Source organism: Seriola dumerili, unplaced genomic scaffold, assembly GCF_002260705.1.
Source record: "Seriola dumerili isolate Sdu_G_001 unplaced genomic scaffold, Sdu_1.0 BDQW01000025.1, whole genome shotgun sequence".
Classification (NCBI taxonomy): Eukaryota; Metazoa; Chordata; class Actinopteri; order Carangiformes; family Carangidae; genus Seriola; species Seriola dumerili.
This window is the reverse complement of record NW_019174280.1, coordinates 19,768,040-19,783,610: the sequence shown is the minus strand read 5'-3', so window position 1 is coordinate 19,783,610 and position 15,571 is coordinate 19,768,040. Positions and strand designations below refer to the sequence as shown.

Below are 15,571 nucleotides of genomic sequence, written 5' to 3'. Positions count from 1 at the left end.
TAATTTCAGCAAAAAGAAATGGAAATGAAATCTGTGTTGATAACACACATCTACTATGTCCGACATGACTTCAACGCAAACACACATATCCTGACGTGGCTTCTGGCATTTCAACGGGTCCAGTTTCCCACCTCTGTGGATAATTGGGCTCCAGGTAAAAACCTGAACGACTGATGCTGAAGGAATCCTAACGGAGAGAAGCTGAGTGCAAAGGTACTTTACGACGTAACCAAGCGCCGTCTTTTGTTACTGTTTCACTGAGAGACCTCTAGAGGCAGAGGTTACATACTGAGAATTTAAAATAAGAGAGAGAGAGAGAGAAAATGATTCTGCGAAGTGGAAACTGCAGTAAAAGGTGCTGCTCAGTTGTGCTTGGAGCTCAGGCCTGTGTTAAAAGCAGCTCCGTACATCTTGCTGCTACCCAACACAATCATACAGTGCGGACCACAGAGACCATATAATGGGGATTGAGGAGTCGCCAACATCCCAGTGAGTGCCATTAGTAAATATACTCGCACTCTGAAGCCAGCGGGCAGCTCTGCCAGAACCCTCATCTCCCCGCAGCCGCTAGCCTGAGCCTGGCCCGGGTCACAGTCAACCACTCAAAACTCTGCTCTGCTCATAGAGCTGCTGTGTCCACAGGGAATCCAAAACAAAATAGGCATTAAAGAAACACCACTAAAAACAGAGCGCTTTGAAGTGCTGTTTTCTCTCATGGGTTCCTATTCAATCTGCTCCACCCCGCCGCTGCAAAAGACGCTGCCAAGAAAATGCAAGCCAAATGTTGCTGCAGCCCATTTGTGTTGACATGAATGTGTGTGCATATGTCTGCGCACATCCATGGCTGTGCGTGTGCGTACGCAAATATGCACCATATGTGATTGTTTGTATGCAGGTGTGTCCGTATAACTTTATCAAATTGGCTCGCAGCAGTGTGAGCGTGCTTTTCATCAACTTTAATCCACATGGCAGGAGGCTGAGGAAGAAAAATATCTGGTTCCTCAGCAGTAGGCTAAAAAAGCAAAGCGCCTAAAACAAAAACACAAATGAAACTTTATGTTGACAGTATTTAACTTTAATTAAATCATTACTCACACAATGAAATTCTACAAAAATAATTTCTCCCACTCTCTGAATCAGCACTTTGCGGCGGAAAGGAAAAAGGAGAACATTCAGTACAGTGCAAGATAAGATGATGATAAGAAGGTTGAGGAGAAGGACGTAAAAGGAAGAGAGTGACATAAAGGACAAAGAGAAAAAAAGGGGGGGGGGCAGAGAGAGGAAGGGAGTGAGGCATGTTTAATCGCTCTGCTTGACAGCAACTATACAGTCGGCCCTTTAGTCCGATTTATGATTGGGCTCCAGCTACACCAAGGTCTTCAACAAGTGAAACAAAAGAAATGGTTTGGACTGATCCTCTGCCCCTGCCCTCCTCCTCCTTCTCTCCTCCATCTCCTTCTCCATCACGCCATCTGTATCTATCCATCCACCTCTGTATTGTGACCCAAACAGCAGGCCCTCCGGGGTCAGGGGGCTTGGGCCCTAGGCCAAGATCGCTCTCTTTCTCCCTCCCTGCCTCCCTCCCTCCCTAGCTTGTGCCCCTCCCTGGGAGCACCTTCCCTCTCTGGTTTGTGTCAGTCTAATGAACTGACTCTTAACTGTTGTGCGGCAAGAGAGCAGATGGAACTCTGGGAAGATTTACAGCACACAGAGAGAGAAAATGAAGGAGGGAAGAGGGCAGTTAAGTTGCAGAGGGGAGTACCAAATGCACTTTCAAAATGTTCCTCTGGCCGGCAAAACCCAAAATATGCCTCACATTTGCACATTTTTCCAATTTATCTCTTATTGAATTAAGGCCTCAGACTCCTGGACGCCTTTCAGGAGAATCCAGCAGAGGAGGAAGAGAGAGACGGAGAGAGAGAGAGAGAGAGAGATACACGTGTCAGAAGGAGGAATAAATCAGTTTTTGGTATTCTCTCCTCTTGAAACAGCTTCATTGTGAGGATGATAGGTCATGATGATGAAGATGATGATGATGGTGTTGGGAACACAGCCTACAGTTAAGATGCAATCGCACTGAGACCCCATTAAATCTTCATGCTTCATGATACAGTAACTACCTTAACAAAGCTGTACGTCAGCCAACAGGAAGAGTTTTACTTATATTGTACATCAGCTACATTTTGTTTCCATGAGGTAATAATCAACAATGGTTCACTTTTATATTTATGATTAAGTTATGACCTCAATGTCGCAGCTCAAGCATGCAGCCCTCCCACACAGGGAGGGGACGGGGGCCTCCCCAAGTGATGGGTTCATAAAATCAACAGGGGGGGGATTCAGTGATTTGGGAAAAGACAGGCATGAAGCTGCCATCAAATCTTATTTTCACCTACAGGGCTGCACAATTAATCAAAATATAATCGAAATCGCAATATGACCAAGTGCAATTTCCAAATCGCAGGAGCTGCAATTTTTCTGATGAAGGTAAAATGTGTCACAACATTGTTGTGCATTGTTCGCATCATAAGCTTTGTGGCGCTGCAGAGACGCTCCGACCACAAATCATATTCTCCAGATGTAAAAAAGTGCGTTTGTTTGGTACAAAACCCAACAAAAATCCCACATCATCATTTTATATTTTTTTTCTTTTTGCCATCAATTAAAAAACGACCCTTCCAATCGCATGTCGCAATCACAATATCTACCAAAATCATTTTTTTTGCATATCATATCATGCAGCACTTGAGGGAGTTCAAATTGTAACATTACAATTACTATTTAAGTCATATGTACATATGAATGCATCGATATTAATACTTATAGCACAAGTAACCCTTTAAATTAAAGACTTGTAGTGGAGTGTTTCTATATTTACTTATTTCTTAATAATCTGAATCCTTCTTCCAGCTCTGGGACGAGCATGTTGCTGCACATTTCCATGAGAGTCAAAGAGTTTCCCCTGGGGGGGGTCGGTGCTCCCATCATTGAACAAGTGAATCTGTGCGGCAGGGAAAACATGCTAATGGTTTCTGTGGTGGCACATTTATATCATAAATAACATAATAATTTAAATCATGAAATAAGTGCTTTGAACGCCTTCATGCAGTTATTTCAGGGTAAATGCAAGTTAGAACAGAAACATAATTTTATCTGTTTTGCATCTAAAAATAATAAGAAATCTGAGGCTGTTAAGGTCCTTTTTTGTCCCTATTAGTATAGAGACACCAGGAAATTGCCTAACTTGCCGAAAGGTAAAGCCTGCCCCTGAAAATCGTAATTCCTGGAGAAGCAGCATAGGAAGCATGAGGTGCCTTTCTTTTTATTAAGTGTCATGAATTCCAATAACTCTCCGGTGGAAGTGGTGCCATGGAACAGCCATCAAGACAAGAGCAGTCCGCTAAAGCAAACTGAGTTCATGGCAAACCACTTGTTGAATGTAGCAGCGGTGGAAGAATCCAGAGGAGGAAAAACATTAGCTCTGTAGGGGTTAGGAGAAGCCAGTTCTCCATCTGTGATCATTAAGGTCCGCGCTGCCTCTCAGCTCTGTCGCAGGGCACATTCTCAGGTATCATGGGTCTCTACAGTGTCCACAAGTGTAAGTAAAGGGGCTCTCAAAGGGAAGGGTTCAGTAAAATAATGCAGACATTGTGTGAGGAGACTGAGTAATGACAAAAAGTTTCACAGAGAAGGTCAGGAAGTGACATTTTCAGAATAGAAAGCCTTTCAAAAGAATGAAAATGTCAAAACATCATTTCTGCAGTTTTCCAAAACACTATGTCATAGTGCCGCTGGCCCAGTGAGCTGAAAGGACACAGGGGAGTGTCTGATCTTTTCAATTCCTGATTTTCAAACATTTCTTTCCTTCAGTATTTGCCAATGTGGGTGGTAGCACAGGATGATATACAGATTAGTCACATATGCTCATTTCCCCACCCCTCTCCTGCATCGGGTTAATATTTTGATGATTTGCCATGTACTGAGGGGGCGGACTGGCACAGTCAGGGGCACGTCAGTAATGATTAAGCAGTGTGGTGCAATTTGGTGTAAAGTATTAGGGGAATTTGGACCTGTCCTGTCCATCAGCTCAGAGGAGGTTAATGGTGCACGGTGTGAAGCTGTATTCTGTGACATTTTTTCCAAGCTACAGTAAGTTCCACTTGTTTATACAAAGACATGTTGACTATACTGATGCATCTGCCACAAGTAAGAAAAAGTAAAATATCACATTTTCTCTTTAATCATACTGTATGCATATAAATGTGGTGCGAACGTTAATGATTCAACACCAATTTTTCACTGTGGGCCACAATGGAAAGAATGGGGGTTATGGAATCAGACACTTCCTATATAGATGTCAGAGCCTGGCTGCTGAATCATTAATCATCCCTGTGCTTCTTTGCCAACTTCAGCACTTATTATTACTGAACACTCACCAGCAGTTGGTAGCAGATATCCCAGTACTGCAGCAAAACGTTATAGAAATATGTTGTGTCTTCTTAGTCTAACTGCTACCACATTTTCATTTCTTTGATTATTATATATTAAGTTGCCAGACCACCACAGTGCAGATGCATGATGCAATTAAGGGAAATAAAAGTCATAATTTGATTGGCCATGAAAACTGCCACCCTGCCTACCACAGCCACAGATAATATACTCATGTAACCCCACACAACTGCCAACTGTTCCACATGTGTGGTGCGAGTTTCTGGAATTATTAAATATCAGTTGACACTGTGGGTGCACCTTCACTGCAGCTCTTCAACGTGAGACTCCAATTCAAGAAAAATGAAAACTCAACCATTCAGCACCAGAAATTCATAATCCTTCTGCCTCACAACTACACAATGAGGGATTCCAGGAGAAACAATTACATCCACAAGTTACAGAGTCCTATATTCTGGAAATTAGTTAGCATTTTAGCACTTCAAGTTGATGGGATTTTTGAATGGGTTTTTGGTTAGATGGCTGAAATAAGGACTGTGGTTAACACAAGCTCAGACATTTTCATTTAAATTCACAGTTTTATTCTACAACATAAAATACGTCAGTAAATACCAAAGTCGTGATCTCTTTAAGCTTTAAAAAAAGGCCAGTTGCTAACATGTAAAAATCCCATTGGCTTTTTGTCAGGGGAAACCAGAGTGATGTAAACATGCTGGAAAAACCTTTTCTGTTTCTTGACCAGCAGCTGAACACGCCCTCTAAAGCAATCTCCTGTAACAGTCTCTGAGGCAGAAGCAGATAAAGAGATGCTCAGACACGGTCTGGTCTGCAGGAATAAAAAAAAAAAAAAAAGAGCTTGTGTTACGAGGTTGTTGTTTTCAAAATGACCCAGACTAATGGCACGCTGTACTCTGTACCTGTTGTTGAGTCAGCTGGCAGGATCCATATTTGTCCATCAGACTAATCACAGTCTGACTAACAAGACATTGATCCAATTTTATATGCCAAAGTCAACTAAATTCTCAGAGCAGCCAGTAAAACATGTCATCACTTGAGTTTTTATCAGAGTTCAGAGAAGCCGGAGTGAACTCCGTCACATTTTTTCTTTTTTGTTTTCCCCTCTTTCTTGTTCCTCTGCACGCATCTTGCACAATTTGAACGGAGCTAAGTGGACCAGAACGGCGCTCTCAAGGCGACTGATTTGCATGTTGACTCTAGTTTGTCCACTGTTTCCAAGTAAGGTAAAACTGCATAAAGTCCAACAGGAAATTACATTCTTCATCAGGAAAATCAAAAAAGACAACAGAATAGAAGATCTGTTAAAAAAAAATAAATAAATAAATAAAAAACTAGTTAAATGTTTTGAACTTGCTCCTTTTTTTTGGGAGGAAAACTATGTAAAGTCAAGGAGACAAAGTCTGCTGAAAATCATGGGCTATGTGTTCAGAGTCCCAGAGACTCAGTGGCGAGTTACATATTCCATATGTCCAGCATTACTCAACATTGGCTCACAGTGGTTCCTATGGGGGAACAAGCCCTTTCAACAATTCTACACTAATGGGCTGACAGAGAGCAAGACTTCAGAGCACCTTTACCATATCCTCTGTGTGTTGTGAGAAACAGGAAGGTGGTGGGAGTCACAGCCAGAGAAAGTCATGGAGGGAAACAGAACAGAGCCGATTCAACAGAAGTGGAACGATCAACACCTCCGTTCATTTCTTCCCTTACATGACTGCTGATTTTTACATCATAATGTTGTTTACAGTATCCCTCTACATCAATCTTTGGTTTTCTCCATTTGCTAATCCAAGGTGAAGGTGACACTGTCTCTCTCTACGCTGCCCGGAAGAACTGCAGTCTGCCATTTCATTAACTACCCAGCCTTTTTAATCAGATCTCTGACTGTCAATGCCAAACATGACTGACAATGATATTACATCAAGCTGAAATGGCTGAGAGAGGAAGTGATAAAGTGAACACCTCCTATAAAGTAGATTGAGTTGGCCTGTCTGCATAATTAAATAGCTTTACCTCTGCCTTACAATGACTCATCATGATATGACTTAAAAACGTGCAATGCAGAATGTAACTAAAAGACATCTGTTCTAATCCTTTAGTATCACATCGACGGTTAAATGTGCTCTAGTGCATACTTCACTGATTGGTTATTATCTACAGCAGTGGTTCCCAACCTTTTCCAACTTATGCCCCAGTTGAAAATCTCAAAACTGTTGGCGGCCCACATCCAACCCCGAAACAATATGGAGGCCAAATGATAATGATTGAACATTCAGGACTGAACTGAAAGCAGGGGAAGCTCAGTTTCTCTTTTATGTCGGAGCATCTGTCTCTCAACTGTCCTTCCTTTTAACTCTTCCTGTTGCTAATCAGCTGGCCAGTTTGATTAGTGTGTAATCAAACTGAGAGAGCAAACAAGAATACGATGTGGTCCAGCTGGTCACAACATAAAAGTTCCTATCATTGTCTTATCACAGTGATAGGTCTTAATACAAGAAGAAAAACAACTATGAAAGGAGTTTTTCAACATTTTTATAGATCATTTCATTTCAAAACATTTCAAAATAATATATATATATATATATATATATATCTTGGATGAGAATATTTGAATCTGTGAGGAAAGACTCCTCCACTCTATCCTTCCTTGACACTCTACGACCTAAATTGTCAATACTGTATGCTGTGGAAAGTACTTCTTTCCTAATGTGACTCAATTTTGATGTGACCTCCAGCCACACGCTGCCCTTAAATGAGCCACCTGACTCTCTCTGCACACTGCAGAGACCTTGCACTACAAATTGATTTGAAATAACATCCTAAGAGTAACAGCGCACGGTGCGATATTCACTGGACTCCATACCTCGTGATAGCAACATCAGCCCTCTATGTTGCCTCAACAAGCTTCCCTATGTATTAAAACCTTAAGCTCAGTTTTGCATACAGGCCTCGGTGAGGGAGCATGAAGTTGGTCCAGGGGTAACAGAGCCCCTGACCGGGAGGCATATGAGCCAAATGTGATTCGACAAGGCCCAGAGCTCCAGGGTCAGGCCACAGTGAGGAACATGTGTCCCTGGGAGGGAAAAGGCCTTGTTCCTCCCTCAGTCAGTCAACATTCTCCAGTTTGTGCAACAAATCCTAATGAGGCTGTTCTCTGTGGGGGGAACCAGGCCCCTGTCTGTGGGGATTTGTCTCCAGAGCTAAACAACCAAGGAAAGATGCAGTGAAGCAGCCCGCTCGCTTACACTCTCACTCTCTGTCTCACACACACACACACACACACACACACACACACATAAACCAAGATTGATAGGGTGAGGGAAGTCAAACTGTGTTCTTCAGGCCTGTGCAAGGTGAAGGATTCAAAATGTGCTCCCGCAAAGATATAAAATATTAAGCAGCAGATACAGGCAGCTATGTGAGTGATGGCCCGTGACAAAATATCTGTTTGACTGGCAGCAGGTTAGGAAAGCACAGGTAGACTGAAAACCCTTATCTTGGGCAGTGCTGAGATTTATGTTCAGCTCATATAATTGTTGGGTTTTACTGCTGCTGAACGCTCCAATCTAAGAAAAGGAAAATCAGTTTAAGTTCAGGGATCATTCATGAAATAATCAGACGGGACTGTGGAATAAAATTCCTCCGACAAATATATGAGACATAAACGTCAAAACCAAATATGGGAAAGTTTCCATCTGTGGTTGATAGTCCCACAAACTCAACACACACAGACCAATAAAACTTAGTGAGGAGAGACAGCGGGACAGAAAAGGGTCGATGTTCAAAGACATTCCCATGTTTCTGATCTGTCTTTGGGGTCAGTCCACCTGAACCACATTAATTCATTTTCCCTCTCTGAGCCTCTTCCTTTTCCTTAGGAAAACTGTGAGGGTAATGCCTTGTAGCAAAGCTGAGTTTAAAAGTCAGATTGCCATATATTACAATGATACACTCTGACAACTCTATTGACTGCAGTCCACTTTTTTTTTTTTTTCAGAGGGCTGTAGAATAAAAAAGTGGCACTAATACGCAACACCTGTTCCTTTTTCGGCATCCGTCACTATATCAAATATACAAACAGTGACAGCTGTGGTGCAGGCAGCGATATGGCAGGGCTCTGGGTTCTGGGTGATGCAGAAGACAGAGACAGTGGGTTGTCTCAGAGCTCTTCTTCCCACACAGGGCCGTCTTCGGGTCAGAGAGCTGACAGCAGAGTGCAGTGGCCAGAGCCTGTATTATTTCACATGTGCTTTTTTGAGGAGCAGCAGGTGCTATCGATTTCTATAATCTAAAGCCGGGGACCCAAAAGGAAAAGGGGCCCGTCAGGCGGCCTGCTTTCAGTTATGAGGTCCATAAAGACACAGAGATAGGAGCTGATGTAATGGACGGTCTGCGAGATGCCATGATAGGATCCATGCCTCGGTCTGCTCAGGCTCAAGTGCCTGACGGGATCCTCCACATGCCCAAAGCTTAAATCCAGCGACAGTCAAAGGTGGGCTGCAGTCACAAAGTGAAGGGTCAGGTTTGAGCACTGTGTAGCTCTTCATAGCTGAGTGGCTTTTCAAATATCTTGTCTATGAGATAATGAATTTGTGTGGGGAAGCGGTACGCCCAAAAATATAGCTGTTTTAAGGAATAAATGAGGACTGGAAAAGACAGAACAATGAGAGACTTGTGGCTCTTGATTCTTCTATTAGAAGAGATAAAAAAAAATGAATGGTGCGGCAGCTGGAGCCTGCATGCTGAATTTCCTCTAAACTTCCACTAAATTACACAGTATGCGTTTGTGTGTGCGTGTGCGTGAGTGCGTGTGCACATGTGTGTGTGTAATGGAGGAAGTTGGTAGACAAATCTAGCATCAGTAGTCAAAACAATTTAAGAAAGTCATCTGGTGATTCAGACACTTTGCTTTGGAATAAAAACATCTATTTTCAGCTCACAGAGAATATGAGAGAACGTGAATTAGTCATTTCTTTACTTGCCCTCCCTGCCTACTGGGTTTTAAGACATCTACATCAAAACTGTATTTTTTCTATTCTTCACTTACTGAATGGACAAACACCTGATTACCTCTCACATCTGCCATGTACACCAGGATAGGAAAAACTCAGTTGGTTTCAGAGCATTTTCACATCATGGAACGGTTTTCCTTCTCATAACAGAACATCTTGCTCACTAGAAACCTTTAAGGCCACACCAACAACTAACCTGCTTTCTTTTTCCTACAGTATATTTAATATCCTGTAACCATCTGGTCAGCTAAACACCTCTGTTTGATCCTCTCCTCGCGGTCAGTTGGTTTTATTATTATTTACTGTCCTCCATATTAATATATCCGTATTATCTATTAACTGTTTCTGTTTGTTAGTTTTGCCGTTGTCCTTTTGTAAAATATTACGAGACTCTTTGACTTGATTGATTAATGACTGTTAATAACTGTTGTGGGGATACAAGACAGATTCTCAACTGACGTATCTCAGTGTTTCAGAGTTTGTTTTAGCAGTTGCACAAAGTTTCCATTTTAATCAATTATGCAACCAAAGCCTGTACACAATATTGAGAAAATAAGATTAAATTACAATTTTTTTTATGAAACACAGCCTAATCTGCAAATCTCAATATGCTTTTATTACTTTAAATGCAGACTTGGTATAGCCCATTCCCTACAGTAAATCTTCTCACAGACTAGTTAGATCATTCTCCCAGGCTACGAATAAACTTTGAAATTCGAGTCCTGAGTTGGATTTCATCCTTACTGAAAGCAAAATATTCATCTCAGACTGATCTAAAGCCATGTCCCTGACAGGCCTGGATAGTGAAAGGCTCCGTCTCCTCAGAGCCGGGAGAACATCTCTCTCTCAGTGGCCTGTCAGCACCAGAAGACACAAATCCATACTGTGTAGCAGTTTGAAGTCTCTACAAAGACAGACAGAGATTAGGCATGCTGGTGCCATGGTCCACAGGATCCGCCAGCGTCTCCATCCTTCAGCTCGACATCAAAAGAACGCAGCGCAACAGTTTGAATTATAGACAGCAAGTGTGCAGTCATGCCTCCAGTGGCAACTAACTCCCGGCCTGATTAACCTCTGTGCCACCCTGAGGAGGGAGAGCGGAGGATACAGCTCGTAGCGAGGGTAGATAAATTACAATACCAACAACTGCACATCAGCAACCGGACAAAGGGTCGCTCAGGTCACGCAGCCAGTTGATGGCTCAATTCCTCAACTGCAAATTCAAGTCTATGGGAATTTACACTGAAAGTTACAGTAGGTTTAACCTCTGCCAGTAGTTTCTATTGTTATTATTTTTGACTAGGTGTGTTTTACACTTTTACTTAACTCCCTACATTTCTATGAAGTACTCGTTACAATGAAGCAAAGCTTTTAGTCAGAGGAATTAATTTTCTTTTATTGTTTGTTTATTGTTTTGCTTGCTGCATTTCTGAACAGCTCAATTTGAACTTCATGTTTGAAAGTTTAGAAAAAAAAAGAAAAATTCCTTTTATTTCAAATGTTTGCTGCATTTACCACAAATACTTGCCATCCAACTTGAGAAAATATGTCAAGGTATGAGACATTTATTAGGTTCTGTAAATGCACTGTGGAACAATACAACAATACATTGACATAAGGAAATGTAGGATACTTTCAAGTACTTAAGTACTTTTAAACGCAAGTAGTCTATTGCTTGAACTCAAGTAGAAATTTACTACTTCTATACTTTGACTCAAGTAATAGAGTTGTGTACTTTGTCAACCTCAATCACCTAATCAATGTCCTATAAGTGCAAATGCAGATACAGACAGGTTAAGCTTTTCAAACAGGTCTGCCATTTGTTGCCTCTTTCTTCGAACGAACAGAAAAATCATATTTTCCGACTGTTCGTGCAGCACCTCGCTTCCCTTTACTGCCACTGCTCAGGGAACATTTCCCCTCAACTAAATGCCAGCAGTTACAATCAGGAGAGATTAGAGCACATTATCAGCAGATGGACAAAAGACGATTCAGATCGGGCCATTACAGGCACAGATGACACATGGGATTCATTCTGAGGCAACGAAGATGAACGCTGGTGTCGTCAGCAGAAGGTAATGATGATAAATGGATCAGAAGAAAACAAAGAAGCAGCGATAACACAGATGCTGATGCGGAAAATAGAAATTTTTGTGAACTGTTACTTTTTCCAAGAGGATGTCCTCTATTGAAGGCAGCAGATTTTGCTGACAGATCTAGGTCACAAGAGCAAAAAGGAGAGAGTCATAAAAACTTCCAACATCAAGAAGTACAATAAAAAAAAATAAAAAAACTCTTTGGATTTTGGTTTTAGCGTACTTTATGCTGAACGGCGGTGACACAAAGATAGCATAAAGACTGATTTAGAAACAGAATGACTGGCTTACAAAAGAGCAGCTCTATGGGAAAACTTGTCCAGATGGAGATAGGCCAAAAATGAGATGACAAGCAGCTGTTAAAGCCAGCTGTCCTGGCCAGTTGTTCATAAGAGCAGGGCGGCCAGGATGGAGGGATTCAGAGACATTTAGGGAAAGAGAGCAGGGGGGGGCGTAGATATAACAAGCAGATAGAGATGGTGAGGGTTGACAGGGAGGGAGGAAAGTGGAAAAACCGAAGAGATCTAAGCTAAAAGAAAATGTATGTGTTCAGCGGGGCACAGTCGAAGCGGTGGATTTCAGAGTGGGACACATTTATTTGTAGCAATCAGCAGGCCAGACTTGGCTCTGTTACAGGCTGCAGTTGCTTTTTAAATTGCAGAAAGTGAACAAATAACTGCTCTGTGAATAAGCTCCAGTTCTTTACTGCTGCATAAAAAAAAACAAAAAAAAAAGAACAACAAATCACAACACAGCCGTTTCACATAAATAACTGAGCCATTTCCTTGAACAGCAGTTGACTAATTACTGCACTAAAACAGTATGTTGAACAAGCCGTTAGAATCTATGTAATAACACTTTCATGACTAAAAGACCAGATGAGTGCATTGATTTGATTTATTGATTTATATTTATTTTACATATAATGGGCTCCTCTGTATCACCTGTGGTAACAAGAAGCTTTTTTTTCTTCTCATTCTGTATACGTGCTAATGCTAATGAACTAAACTAATGAACTGCTAATGAAAGTATTTATGTTTCCAGTGGCCACTTAGAAAAGAAGTTTAAAAGGAGCCTAATAATTAGACACATCAACAGTTCATTTATTTATTTGATAGGGACAATGCAATTTAACATGGTTTCAAAACAGGGTATGAAATTAATCTGTTGCACAAGGAGTTTATAGCTATTGCTAATTCATACATGTGTAATGCAATAGAATGTAAAGAAAATTTAGGCACAAATTTCCCTCCACATTTTAAGATATTGGTTGGTAATTTGTGTTAGTGAGTTGTTAATATGCTCATGTAGAATTTTTGCTAATCATGAACTGAAATCTCAACAGGACGTCTCACAGGAAAGCCGCTGTTCAAAGTGGACTAATGGGCTGACTTTAGGGAATACCAAGCATAAGAGTGCCCCCTGGTGGCCCTTCCTGCAGCACACGAGCAACTTCAAGATGATATATAAAATATCATAAAGTGAAAAAAGCCCAGCTGCAGGCTATACAAATACACGAAATGGTTTGCCACGACTAATGTCTGAAAAACCAGCAGTAAACAGGTAACACGCTTTCAAGCTGCCTCCAGCATATGGCTAAAACAGGTTTGTGTGTACTTTGTCAATGTATTCTGTGCTTACACTCATTTTGGAAAATGATGTGTGAAGCATCATTCACAGTCGTGGGTGTTATGTTCTGTGTGTGTTAATTAGTGGTGTGGGTGTGAGTCTGGGAAATGTTTGCCATAGACACTTACTGGAAATTCCTGGGAAGAGTTCGCTGTGTTTCCTCCTGTTTCTAACGGCAACGCAGTGATCACACCTGGCAGCCTCACAGGAAACTGTGATAAGAAGACAGCATTAAGAAATCAGTGAAGAACATTGTGCAAAATTTCCCAGCACAGTCTATATTTCTCCCACAAAAGTGCAGATCAGCAGAAAGTTTTTTTTTTTTTTTTTTTTGTTTTTTTTTAAATCAAATTTGTCTTTATCAAAGGCCTATATTAAACAAAGTAGAAAAATGTTTGTGGGCTTCACTTACTGAAACTTTTCAGAATAATTGTCTATTGTCTTTAAATAGACAGAGACTCATGAACCTGAAGACAGGGGTCACGTGTACTGATTGAATACGTCCAGACACTGGGCTGGACATTGTTACACTAGCATCCTTATTAAGGAAAGTGTAGGAGATAGGAACAGACATTTTACTATGATGTTGGTTAACAACAAAAATTGCAGTTTTAGCAGTAATACTGTGTTTTTGTTGAAGCCAAATACCCCAGTCCAACCCACTGACCCACTGTTCTTTGCATTTCATTTTCAACTTTCTAAACAGTTCTTTGGCTCGAGAGCTGCTGGTCACGTTCATATGATGTTGAGAAGCTATAAGCAGAGGATTAGTTTGTTAATGCTCGTGAGAGAAACATTTTCACAATAAACTAATTACACAAAACATGAAGTCCAAATGCATGGGGAATTAGAGGTATTTGTACTTATTCTATAAATAGGAAATTGCTCATCTTTTAGCCAAAAATCAAGGTCACTTGACTGATACTTCCATTATGCTTGACTAGGATAGGGATTTGTGTGATGGCGATGTACATTAAAGCATTAAAAAGTGAAAGTAAAGGGTTAGTTTTCACTTGGTAAAGGTCACAGAGTTTCTAACCAATCATTTCATATCATATTCAAAGAGCTCACTGATTTCAATATTTGCAATGTAACATCTCTAGAAGCCTTGTAATATCTAAATGGTACATACTATATCCGCTGGAGGCCTTGACATCAAAAACAATGATAGAACATTTGGCACCAGCCGGTATTTGGCTGATGTTAAGATTTGGGAGTGTTTAAAGGCAGGCAGGACATTTCATTTAGGGAGTGGTTTCCGGGATGTGATGGACTGAGAATAAGATTTTTGTAGACTACAGGTATTGCAAACAAACAAACAAACAAACAAAAAAGATGGCGAGCAAGGAGTCAAAGTATGGGTTCAATTAAGCTGTTATAAAATGAGAAGCTGAGGTGTTGGAGAGATAATTGCTCCAGTAACATAGAGCTGATTGACACTTCCCCTCCCTGCAAACACAACTCCTACTCACAACAGCAGGTGTTCAAATAAATGAGTTGAGCAACTTCTCTTTAAACTAGTTTTCAGTCAGCTTAAAAACATTTTCTGGAAGACTACAGCCAAACACGGGAAATGAGTAGAGCACAATAACTGTCTGGACATGTCCTAATGGAGAATAGAATACAACTGTCCTGATGGGGTTTGTCATAACATGCTGTTTGAGACAAGTTTTAGAAAACTAACAATGGAAAGATGATACACAAATACATGTTACACTGTTTATTCGCACCAGTTGAAGTAGCAACAGCTAAAAAATAACCACAGATTCGTATTTGTCTTAAATTCAGTCGTTACTTTTGAGTCTTTAATGTTGAAGTTTTAAGTTGAAACATGTCGTTGAGTCCATTAACGGCCGAAGATGACGTTATCATTATAGCTTCGGCCTGATGTCAAATCACAGCTGACCCTTTCAATGTGTAAGCTAGCGTTAACCTTTAATACTGAAGCCTGTGTGAGGCTGAAATACGTTGTTGTTAAACACACTGTCTCCTCGTCACAGAAAAAGCTCCAAACTCTGGATATTCAGCTTCGTTTTTACCACCTAAACAAACCGACGCTGGTGTTTGCTCTCACCAAGCTAGCTAAGTTCACGTTAGCTGACTGACGCTGCTAGCCAGCTAACCTCCCCTGACCAAAACAGCTGGCTGAACAATAGCGCTGCCTCAGTTGTTTCTCCCACAACCCAAGCCGCATACTCACATGAGCACCCAGCCGGTATGAGAGCAGAACACACGGTGAGCACTTCCAGCAGAAAAGAAAAGTATTCCTGGTCCTCTGCTGTAGTTTTTTGCCGGATGCTGATGTATCCACTATACAAGCATCAAACCATGTTGAGTGGGCAGCTGCGCACTGAGTTCTTGTTTGCA

The 15,571-nt window shown here is 41.2% G+C and overlaps 1 protein-coding gene across 2 annotated transcripts in view; it reads right to left on the bottom strand.

The window, feature by feature from the left end:
- The window catches only part of disp1 (dispatched RND transporter family member 1), a 79,964-nt gene extending 64,393 nt beyond the window's left edge, over nucleotides 1-15,571 (bottom strand). Inside the window, exons 1-2 of one of the 2 annotated variants that reach the window (XM_022767369.1) lie at nucleotides 15,405-15,571; nucleotides 13,333-13,416 (exon numbers count right to left, since the gene is read on the bottom strand). The gene's annotated coding sequence lies outside the window, so the exon portion shown is untranslated. Of the gene's footprint in view, nucleotides 1-5,171; nucleotides 5,206-13,332; nucleotides 13,417-15,404 lie in introns of those variants that run through there. The other variant, XM_022767376.1, reaches the window with a different exon arrangement.